Source organism: Gossypium raimondii, chromosome 3 (assembly GCF_025698545.1).
Source record: "Gossypium raimondii isolate GPD5lz chromosome 3, ASM2569854v1, whole genome shotgun sequence".
Classification (NCBI taxonomy): domain Eukaryota; kingdom Viridiplantae; phylum Streptophyta; class Magnoliopsida; order Malvales; family Malvaceae; genus Gossypium; species Gossypium raimondii.
In genome coordinates, this window is record NC_068567.1 from 47285523 (window position 1) to 47295825 (window position 10303).

Sequence of the window (10303 nt, forward strand, 5' to 3'; positions counted from 1 at the left end):
GAATAGACTTCTATATGCCTCCATTGATTATTTATTTCATAATCACCATCACAAAATATACGTGGATTTTAAATCAAAATCTATCTATTTATGTTGTCATGATTAGTCTCCAATCACACCCTCAATTACAACAACAATCATGATCTCTATATTTTCATTTTTCATAATCGTTATGTACTACTACATTCACTTCAAGGAATGAAGCAAAACTAGTGGAAAGAATTTCATAGTTTTTCGTTAGGAACTTGTTATTTTGCTTAGCCACTAGAAGGTATGAGATCATTCGAAAATGCTGTTAAAGTCATTTTCACAATATTGCTACTACAGGAGCACATTAGATATTTCAATCATATAGTTTAATGTATTCCTTTTGGAATTTATATAATACAAATACATGAGTATCTCATGTTATTTATATATATGATTTTAATGTAAAACACATAAAGGTTTTATGCAACATATATCTTCTTGATCTAAAAATAATATTATATTTTACAAAATTTGCATCACAAGGAGCTAAAATATACGCTCTTAAAGAGCTTTTTACGCTTTGATGCAATATTAGCTCTTCGAAGCATATAATCATATAAAATTTATTTTAAATAAAATTTTATTTATTCATATAAGAATAAAATGAATAGGTATAAATAAAACATCTATTAAACGTAACAAATAATAAATTCATGTCACTAATAAATCATTGTGGTTAGATAATATATATTTTATATATCATACCACAACAAAATACAAAATATTATAATGTCAAATTAAAATAACTTTGCGACTATAAAAGTTTAAACATAAACATTTTCTAATCTCCACCTCTTATGACATAATTTCATCTCAAATCTTACAATGATATTGTTAAAAATAGAACGTCGATAATGACGATGTATCACAAAGAAAAAGAGAGACAAAAATAAAGAACACACAGATTTTACGTAGAAACCCTTTTAGGAAAAAACCACTGGCAGAGGAGAAAATAATTCACTATGTCGAATTCGAATGATTATAAGAGGAGTAGACTATGTCTATTTATAGACTTGTAAAACCATATTCTAATAGGAGTGTAGTAAGATTGAAACACCTTATTCTAATAAATATCAAATAAATGAAGCTTAATAAGGTTTAAAAAACCTTATTCTAAAATAAAATAAAAGAAGTGTAGCTCTATATGGATTTTACTTTTATTTTATTTTACCAATGTATTTTATTTAAATAATGATTCGGGTCACTTAATTCTAACAATCTCCACCTTGACACGAATTCTTAATGAACAAGTTATTCATCGCGAACTCTCAACGAATAAGTTCTCCACCTCTTCCATAAAATCCCTTAAGGGTTTAACTTCAACAATGAACACCAACCAAGTTTAAGCAATACTCAAACTTGGTTTTAGGAAGTGACTTAGTCATTATATCTGTAGGATTTTCATGAGTACTAATTTTGGTCACAACAATATCACCACGAGCTATAATATCACGAATAAAATGATACCAAACATCAACTTATTTTGTTCTCTCATAAAACATTTGATCTTTTGTAAGGAAGATGGCACTCTAACTGTCACAAAATACTGTACTAATTTGAAAGTCTTCATTGAGTTAAAGAGTAATTTTAACTAAATGGCTTCTTTACAAGCCTCAGTAATCGCCATATACTTAGCTTCAGTGGTAGACAAAGCAACTGTAGTTTGTAAAGTGGCTTTCCAACTGATTGCACAACCTCTGATTGTAAAGACATAACTTGTGAGAGATCTTCTTCTATCAAGGTCTTTAGTAAAATCAGCACCAACATATCCAATGACTCAATCTCTAGTTCTTACAAACTGTAAGAAAACATCAGTAGTACCTCGTAAGTATCTTAAAATCGACTGAACTGCTTTTCAATATTCTTTACCGGGATTCGCCATGTATCTGCTAACTGTACTGACTGCATATGATAAATCTGGACGTGAACAAACTATAGCATACATGAGAGATCCCACTACACTAGAGTATGGAACATTTGACATGTGACATGTACTTAATCTCATCATCTAATTGTGGAGACAAAACTAATGAAAGTCTGAAATGGGCTGCTAAAGGAGTACTAACAAGCTTAGCATTCTGCATATTAAATCTGCAAAGAACTTTCTCAATGTATCCCTTCTGACTTAGGTACAATTTACTTGTTTTTCTATCTCTAAGAATCTCCATACCAAGTATCTTCTTTGCTAGTCTCAAATCTTTCATCTCAAATTCTTCACTTAGTTAGGCTTTGACCTTTCTTATCTCTCATTTATCTTTCGCTGTTATCAACATGTCATCAACATAAAGGAGTAGATACATAAAAGAACCATCACTGTTTTTCTTAAAGTAAACACAATTGTCAAAGTTACTTTTTTTGAAATCATGAGAAGTCATAAAGGAATCAAACCTCTTGTACCATTGTCTTGGTGACTGTTTCAAATCGTAAAGGGACTTTTTCAGTAAGCAAACATAGTCCTCTTTTTCTAAGACTGTAAAACCCTCTGTTTGTTGCATGTAAATATCCTCCTCAAGTTCTCCATGTAAAAATGTAGTTTCTACATCTAACTGCTCAAGCTCGAAATCAAGCATGGCCAGAATACCAAGCAAAGCTCGAATCAAACTATGTTTCACAACTGGGGAGAACACATCTGTGAAATCCATTTCTGGAATTTAACTGTAACCCTTTACAATAAGCCTTACTTTATATTTGGGTTCTTCAACACCCGGAGTCCCTTTTTTTTTAAACACTCATTTACAACGAACAACCTTTTTACCTTTAGGAAGTTTCACAAGATCCCATGTTTTGTTTTTGTGGAGTGATTTCATCTCTTCTTGCATAGTAAACATCCACTTTTCTGAGTCTTCACAGCTAACCGCATCAGAATAATTAGATGGCTTTGGTTTGCATCTATATCTTCAGCCACATTTAAAGCATAAGCAACTAGATTAACCTCGGCATACTTCTTTGGAGGTTTAATTTCTCTTCTAGTTCTATTTTTGGCGATAGAGTATTGTGGTGAAGAAGCAACTCTATTTTGAATTTTTGTACTGGCTTGAGGAATCGACTCTGTTGTAGATTCTGGATTAATCTATTGCTCCACCTACTTTTGATTTTCTTTATTGAAAGAGTCTTTAAGAGATAAGTTAGGTAGCATAGAAGTTTCGTCAAAAACATCTCTGCTAATCACAACTTTTCTATTTTCTAGACACCATAACTTATACCCTTTTACACCAACTTTATAACCAAGAAAAATACATTTATTGGATCTCGGTTCCAATTTTCCATTATCAACATGAGCATACGCAGGACACCCAAAGATTTTTAAATCAGAATAGTCAGCAAGATTACCAAACCATACCTTTTATGAAGTCTTTTTCTCAATGGCAACAGATGGAGATCGATTGATCAAAAAACATGCAGTAGAGGCTGCTTTGGCCTCAAAACGACTTCGGTAAGTTGGCATTTGACAACATACATCCAACCTTTTCCATGATCTTCTGTTCATTAGTTCTGCAACGCCTTTTTGCTATGGAGTATGACGAATTGTCAAGTGTCTCACGATCCCTTCTAACTTGCACAGTTTATTAAACTCATCAGAAAAGAACTTTAAACCATTGTCTGTGCGAATGTATTTTATTTATTTTCCCGTCTATTTTTCAATCATAGTTTTCCAAGACTTAAATATGGAAAACACATCGCTTTTCTACTTCAAGAAGAACACCCAAAATTTTTTGGAAAAATCATCAATAAAAGTTAGCATATAATTAGCTCTACCTCTCGAAGGCACTCTAGATGGCCCCCACAGATCAGAATGAATATACTCCAATGTTTCCTTCGTGTTATGGATTCCTCTGGTGGATCGAACTCTCTTTTGCTTCCCAAAAAATGCAGTGCTCATAGAAGTTCAGTTTGCAAATTCTTTACCATTCAAGAAGTCCTCTTTTGTTCAATTTTGCCATGCCATTCTCACTTATATGCCCTAGGCACATATGCCAAAGTTTAGTAATATCATCTAACAAGGAAAAGGAAGCGACAGTTGCATCACCAGTAACAGTAGAACCCTGCAGAACATATAACTTGACTGTCTTTCTCTGCCCTTTCATCACAACAAGGGAACCTTTGAAAATATTCGAAACCCCACTTTCAGCTGTGTATTTGTACCTTTTTGAATCAAGAGTACTCAATGAAATTAAATTTCTCTTCAATTCTGGAACATGTTGTACATCACTAAGTGTTCTGACAACTCCATCAAACATCTTAACTTTAATTGTTCCAAAACCTGCAATACTTACTGAAGCATTATTTCCCATCAAAACAACACATTCAAACACTTTTTCGTAAGTTGTAAACCACTCTCGATTGGGACTCATGTGGAAGGTGCAGTCCGAATCAATGGTCCATTCCTTGTTCACTTTAGAATTGTTAACAAAAGCGACTAGAAGTTACCATCGCTGTATTCTTCTACAACATCAACTTTACTGAATTTTTTTTGTTGTTTTCCATTTTGATTCACAGCCTCCATTTTGATCTTGTTCTATAGCTTATAGCACTTAAATTTAATGTGTCATTTCTTCTTACAGAAGTTACAAGTTTTACCGCTGTTTGAAGACTTCGATCTACCTTTAGATTTATCACGAGAATTTCGTTCTTGTGTCCTTCCACAATTATTATCAGCATTCCGATCTTGTTTTCCACGAACAATGAGACCCTTTCCCTGATAGTCAGTTTTAACCACAAGATGCTTAATCTTATCATACCAGGTTAAAGAATCATAAACCTCATCAATTGTGAGAGACTCGCAGCTATATAAAATCGTATCTCTAAAGGTTGAATAAGATGGGGGAAATGAACAAAGTAGAATCAACCCTAAATCTTCCTTATCATACTGAACCTTTATGACCTTCAAGTTTGAGAGAATTTCTTTAAACACTGTTAAGTGTTCGTGCACAGACGCACCTTCCTCCAAACGATGAGCATAAATGTAGCAGCCCGATTTTCAGTGATGTTGGAAACAGTGGTTCGAGGCCACCAAATCTGGCGAGTAAGCTCGCAAATTTTATTATTTAATATTTACGAGTCAAATATGGTTTTAAAAAATTTTGAATTAGTAATTTATATCTTATAATAAATTATTAGATTCGAGTGATAAAACCCTAGTTCAAGTGGTTTTAGAAAATGAGGTATCAGAACCTCGTTTCTATAAACCGAGTCGTAAATATTTTTATAAATATCTAAGAAGTGCCATTAAGGTAGTATTAAATTTTCGTTGAAAAATTTTAACGTTTCAACAGTTAATTAATTAAAAAGAACTAAACTGAAAAAGGTGCAAAACTTGCTAATTATAATAATAAAGTGACTAAATGGCTTGATTAATAAATAAGGAAGAACCTAAATAGCAATTATGCCTAAATGAAAAGATGAGGCGGCATAACATGGAAAAAAAAAATAAAATAAAGCCATTAATGGCAAAATTGTAATTAAATTGAAAATAAAATAAAATAAAAGTGAAATTAGAAAGTTTCTAGCAATTCTTTATTCTTCTCCCAATTTTCGGTTCAAAAATAGACATGGGAGAGCTCCTTGAGCTGGTTCTTCAATTTGCTTCATGTGAGTTCAACTCTTACTCGTTTCTTGTAATTTTCATGTTTTTGAGATTGTTACAATTAGGTCCAACTAAATCTTACTCTAGTTTTTGATTTTGTTAAAGATTTTGAATGTTGCCATTGATCAATCTATATGATTTTAGTTATCAAATGATGAACTTGAGATGTTTGTTGATATTTAAAAGTATTTTATTAAGTAATTTTGATGAATTTTTTGATTAGGGACTAATTTGTTGAAATAGTAAAAAAAATACAAGGGTTTGTTGTGCAATTATTGCAAAGTTTGGCTGTATTGAATGCCATGAATATTATGCTAGCATGGTTTTGCATTAAAAATGGTTAATTTGCATGATTTGGGCTCAATGACTAAATTAAATAAAAGTAAAATTTTAGGGGTAATTTTGTAAAAATGTCAAAAATGACCAAATTGCATGAGATGAATTGTTTTATTATTTAAATTAATGAATTGAATGAAATATTAATTTAGATCAAGATCGGGTGAAAATCGAGGGAAATGGAAAATTACCAAACGCCCCTGTATCTTGGTATTTCTACAATTTAGCTTGGTAAGTTCGCACGAACTATATTCTGTATAATTTTGATTAAAGTGAATGTTATTTGGTGATGGATATTATATATATGTGTTCTATTCTTGGAATTGAATTATTATTGGAAATATATTATCGAATTTAATATTCAGTTTGGATTGAACGCGAGATTGAGTACAATCATTCTGTGGCAAAGGATGAACTGACGGATAAGACCATAACTGGGTTATGGCACTATGAACGTAAGACCATGGTTGGACCATGACAATATTTATATGTAAAACCATAGCTAGGATATGACATTCTGATGATAAGACCATAACTGGGTTATGACACTATGAACGTAATACCATGGTTGGACCATTGCAGTGTTTATATGTAAGACCATAGCTGGGCTATGGCATTCTGATGATAAGACCATAACTGGGTTATGGCACTACGAATGTAAAGGATGAATTTACGGTAAATTACCCAAGTAAACTGAGGTTCAACATTTGTTGTGAACTTTCGTGTTTACTTTCTGTTTAGCTCTCATGATTCGGGCTTCTGAAAACGATGTACTCATATCCGTAAGTCGTTCTTCGAATGGTAAAATAACAGAAGTTGTTTTTGGATGATATATGTATATGAAGAAACAGTAAGAGAATGATATGTGTCATGATATGTATATATATCAATATCTTGATATGTCGATACTTGGAAATTATGTAAGTTGTGATGAGTAATAGTTATATGTTGATAAAATAAGTTTATCAATGTTGAATTTATATGAAATATGTTCAAGTATGCTAACAAGTGTTGTTGTTGACGCTTAGACAAGTGTCAAGTTACTCGTTAAATGGTAATATGTTTATTATATGATACGTTGAAAGGGGAAGTGCTCAAATGAAAATATACTTGTGCTCATGAAAGAGTGGTAAGTTTTTAGTTATGTAATTTCTTATAAAATGAGTTATCATGTGATTAATTCAAAAAAGGTCTATGTTGAAATGCACTAGCTTGTATCTATGCTTGAATGATATGCTTATGACTGGTGTGTTATGCATATGGAATGAGTATGAAAAGTAAAGAAACGCAAATGAAAATAAAGAAATTTCGGAAGAGTTAAAGTTGTTTAAAATCCTACTATGCTAGGAATATTATGTATAAGTGATACTGTAGATTTATTCACTTAGTGAGTTGTTAAATATAACTTCATGAGTATTGTGGTAGCAACATTAGATTATTCTTGATAAGTATAAATTTCATATTTGAAAAGGAAGTATTATGATTAAAGTTTATACGAGCTTACTAAGCATTCATTGCTTATGTATTTGTTCTCTTCTACTTTTCAGATTATCGGAAGCTTGATTGGGTTGGAAGCTTGTCGGAGATATATCACACTATACATTGGTTCTATCGATATTTTCGAATGTTTTGATTTTGGTTATAATGACATGTATAGGTATTTTGTTTAATGATGGCTTATATGTAGTGTGTTGAGTTTAGCTACTTATTTTAGCTTGTTTTGAATGTCTAATTATGGCTTGTTGATATATGTAATGTTGATTGTAGATAGACACAAAATTGGGTGAGAAGTATGGCTTGTAAAATAGCCTATTTTCATTCACACGGGCAGAGACACGGGCATGTGTCCCCTACTTCTAAGAAAATTTTTGAAAATTTGGGAAAAATTCCCTGAATACCCGGTTTAGTCCCGATTCACTTCTAAGGTGAATATTGGGCCTTCAAGGTCCATCTAAGGGACAATATGAGTGTTATATAATTGGTTCTTAATATGTGTAACAAAAGTTGGGAAATATTCGTATTTAATTCGTAAAGTTTGGTAATGTTTCGTAACCCTATTCCAATAAAAAATAAGGGTTAGGGGTGTTACAATAAACACGCTACTTCATATGCAGCTTGCTAGTTAGAGTTTTCGACATACATATTTGTTCCAACCTCTTCCATAATCCAGTGACGGTCTTCTCCTTCATCACATCCTGCAAAATTTCGTTAGACAAATACAGATGTAACTGTGTTAACGCCTTTCGATCCTTGAGCTTCTTCTCTTCCTCCGTCAATGTTGAAGGCATCTTATCTACCCCTAACAGGGCTTCCTCTAAGTTCATCTGTGCAAGAATTACCTGCATCTTTATCTGCCACAACGCTAATCTGGTGTTGCAATCCAACAATGAAATTTCATACTTCAAAGACACTATTGCCGTCATTGAGATGAACAACCCTGAAGCTCTAATACCAATTTGTTAAAAATAGAACGTCGGTAATGACAATGTATTACAAAGAAAAAGAGAGAGAAACATAAATAAAACACATATTTTACTTGAAAACCCTTTTGGGAAAAAAACCATAGAAAGAGGAGAAGATCATTCACTATGTTGAATTCGAATGATTACAAGAGAAGTAGGCTATGTCTATTTATAGGCTTGTAATCTAATAGGAGTGTAGTAAGATTGAAACACCTTATTCTAATCAATATCAAATAGATGGAGCTTAATAAGGTTTAAAAGCCTTATTCTAAAATAAAATAAAAGAAGTGTAGTTCTATATGGATTTTACTTTTATTTTATTTTACCAATGTATTTTATTTAAATAAAGATTAGGGTCACTTAATTCTAACAGATATGAAATTATCACGCATGGGTGAATATCCCAAAGTTCATGTCAAGTAAGTATTTTTACTCACATTCTGCAATAATCATATATCTTAATCAAAATCAAAATTAAACCAATCAATTCTATTAAAATAAAAAAAATATTTGTCTCCGATTAAAATCTCAATAACTAAATGCGTGAAGGATTTTATAAATTCATAGAGATACAAATAGTGAATTATATAAACCGAACTTTTAATAGAAATCAAGTCAAATTTCAAAAGAAGTTGATTAGATTAACTTACGTTACCATGGACGAGAAGTAGTGATTATAAACATCCTTTGTAATGAAAAGAAACTGATCATCCCCAAGTAAATATCAAAAAGCAAACTTTGAGAGTGAATCTTACTTCTCGATTTCATATAGATAATGATATCAAATCTTTCACCATCCTTAAGAACAAAAGGTAAAATAAATTAATCAAAACAATGATAACGTAAAATGAAATCAAAATTAAAAAAAAGATATGAAACATTAAATAAAAGAAACTTCCTGTAAAAACTCTGTATCTTGCCGTCAAAGATATTAAAAATCATGAAGGATAAATTTGATAGTCGATAAAAGGAACTATCATTTTGAGCAAGATCGTGCCGATAACGTGTTATAAAATAAAGAAATATGGAGAGAATAAAGAACAAAAAAAAATATGAAAGCAATAGAGATTGTACTTTATTGATCAAAAAGGATGATTACAATCCTTCATCAGAGTCTTTATTTACAGGCATAAGAAATATAGAAAAAGTAGAGATCTAATTCTAATAACTATTATAATTTAAGATATATTAAAACTTTATCTTGATCATGATGGACATCCATTTAATAAGATATTCATAACAAATTATTTTTTTAGGAATTTTTTTGAAAATGGTTTGTTAGTAAATTAATATTTTAAGAAATTACAAATTAAGAATTATTTTGAAAGATGAACCTTACTAATATATAGGTATTAATTTATTAATTATAAATAAAAATTAATTAAATAAATTAAACATTTAATGTATCTCAAAGAACTATTCCAACAAAGTAAATATTTAAAATCTATATATTATAGATTACAGGTTAATTATAGTTAAAAAATTTATTAAAAATAATTTTTAAAATTTAAATATCTATATTTATTATAAAACCAATACTTGAATATTTGAATTGGTGTTGTGGGTTAATCGGATATAAACTCAATTAAAAATATAAAATATAAAAATATTTACTTTATAAAGTTAATTGTATTATTTTGAATCTATTTTTTTCCATGTTATATATTTTATATAGAAAATATAAATACAAAAATATTTACACATTTATGCTTTTTCATTGAATTAAAGCATCTTTATTATTTAGATCAATTTATTTTTCACTAGCTAATCTATAATTTAGAACATAAAAAAAAAAAAAAGTCGTGCAAATCAGGCATTAAGAAAAATAGCTAGTAAGTTAAAGCCACGTGGGAGTTTTAGGTAGGGACGCCTAACTTAATCCTTTACGCTT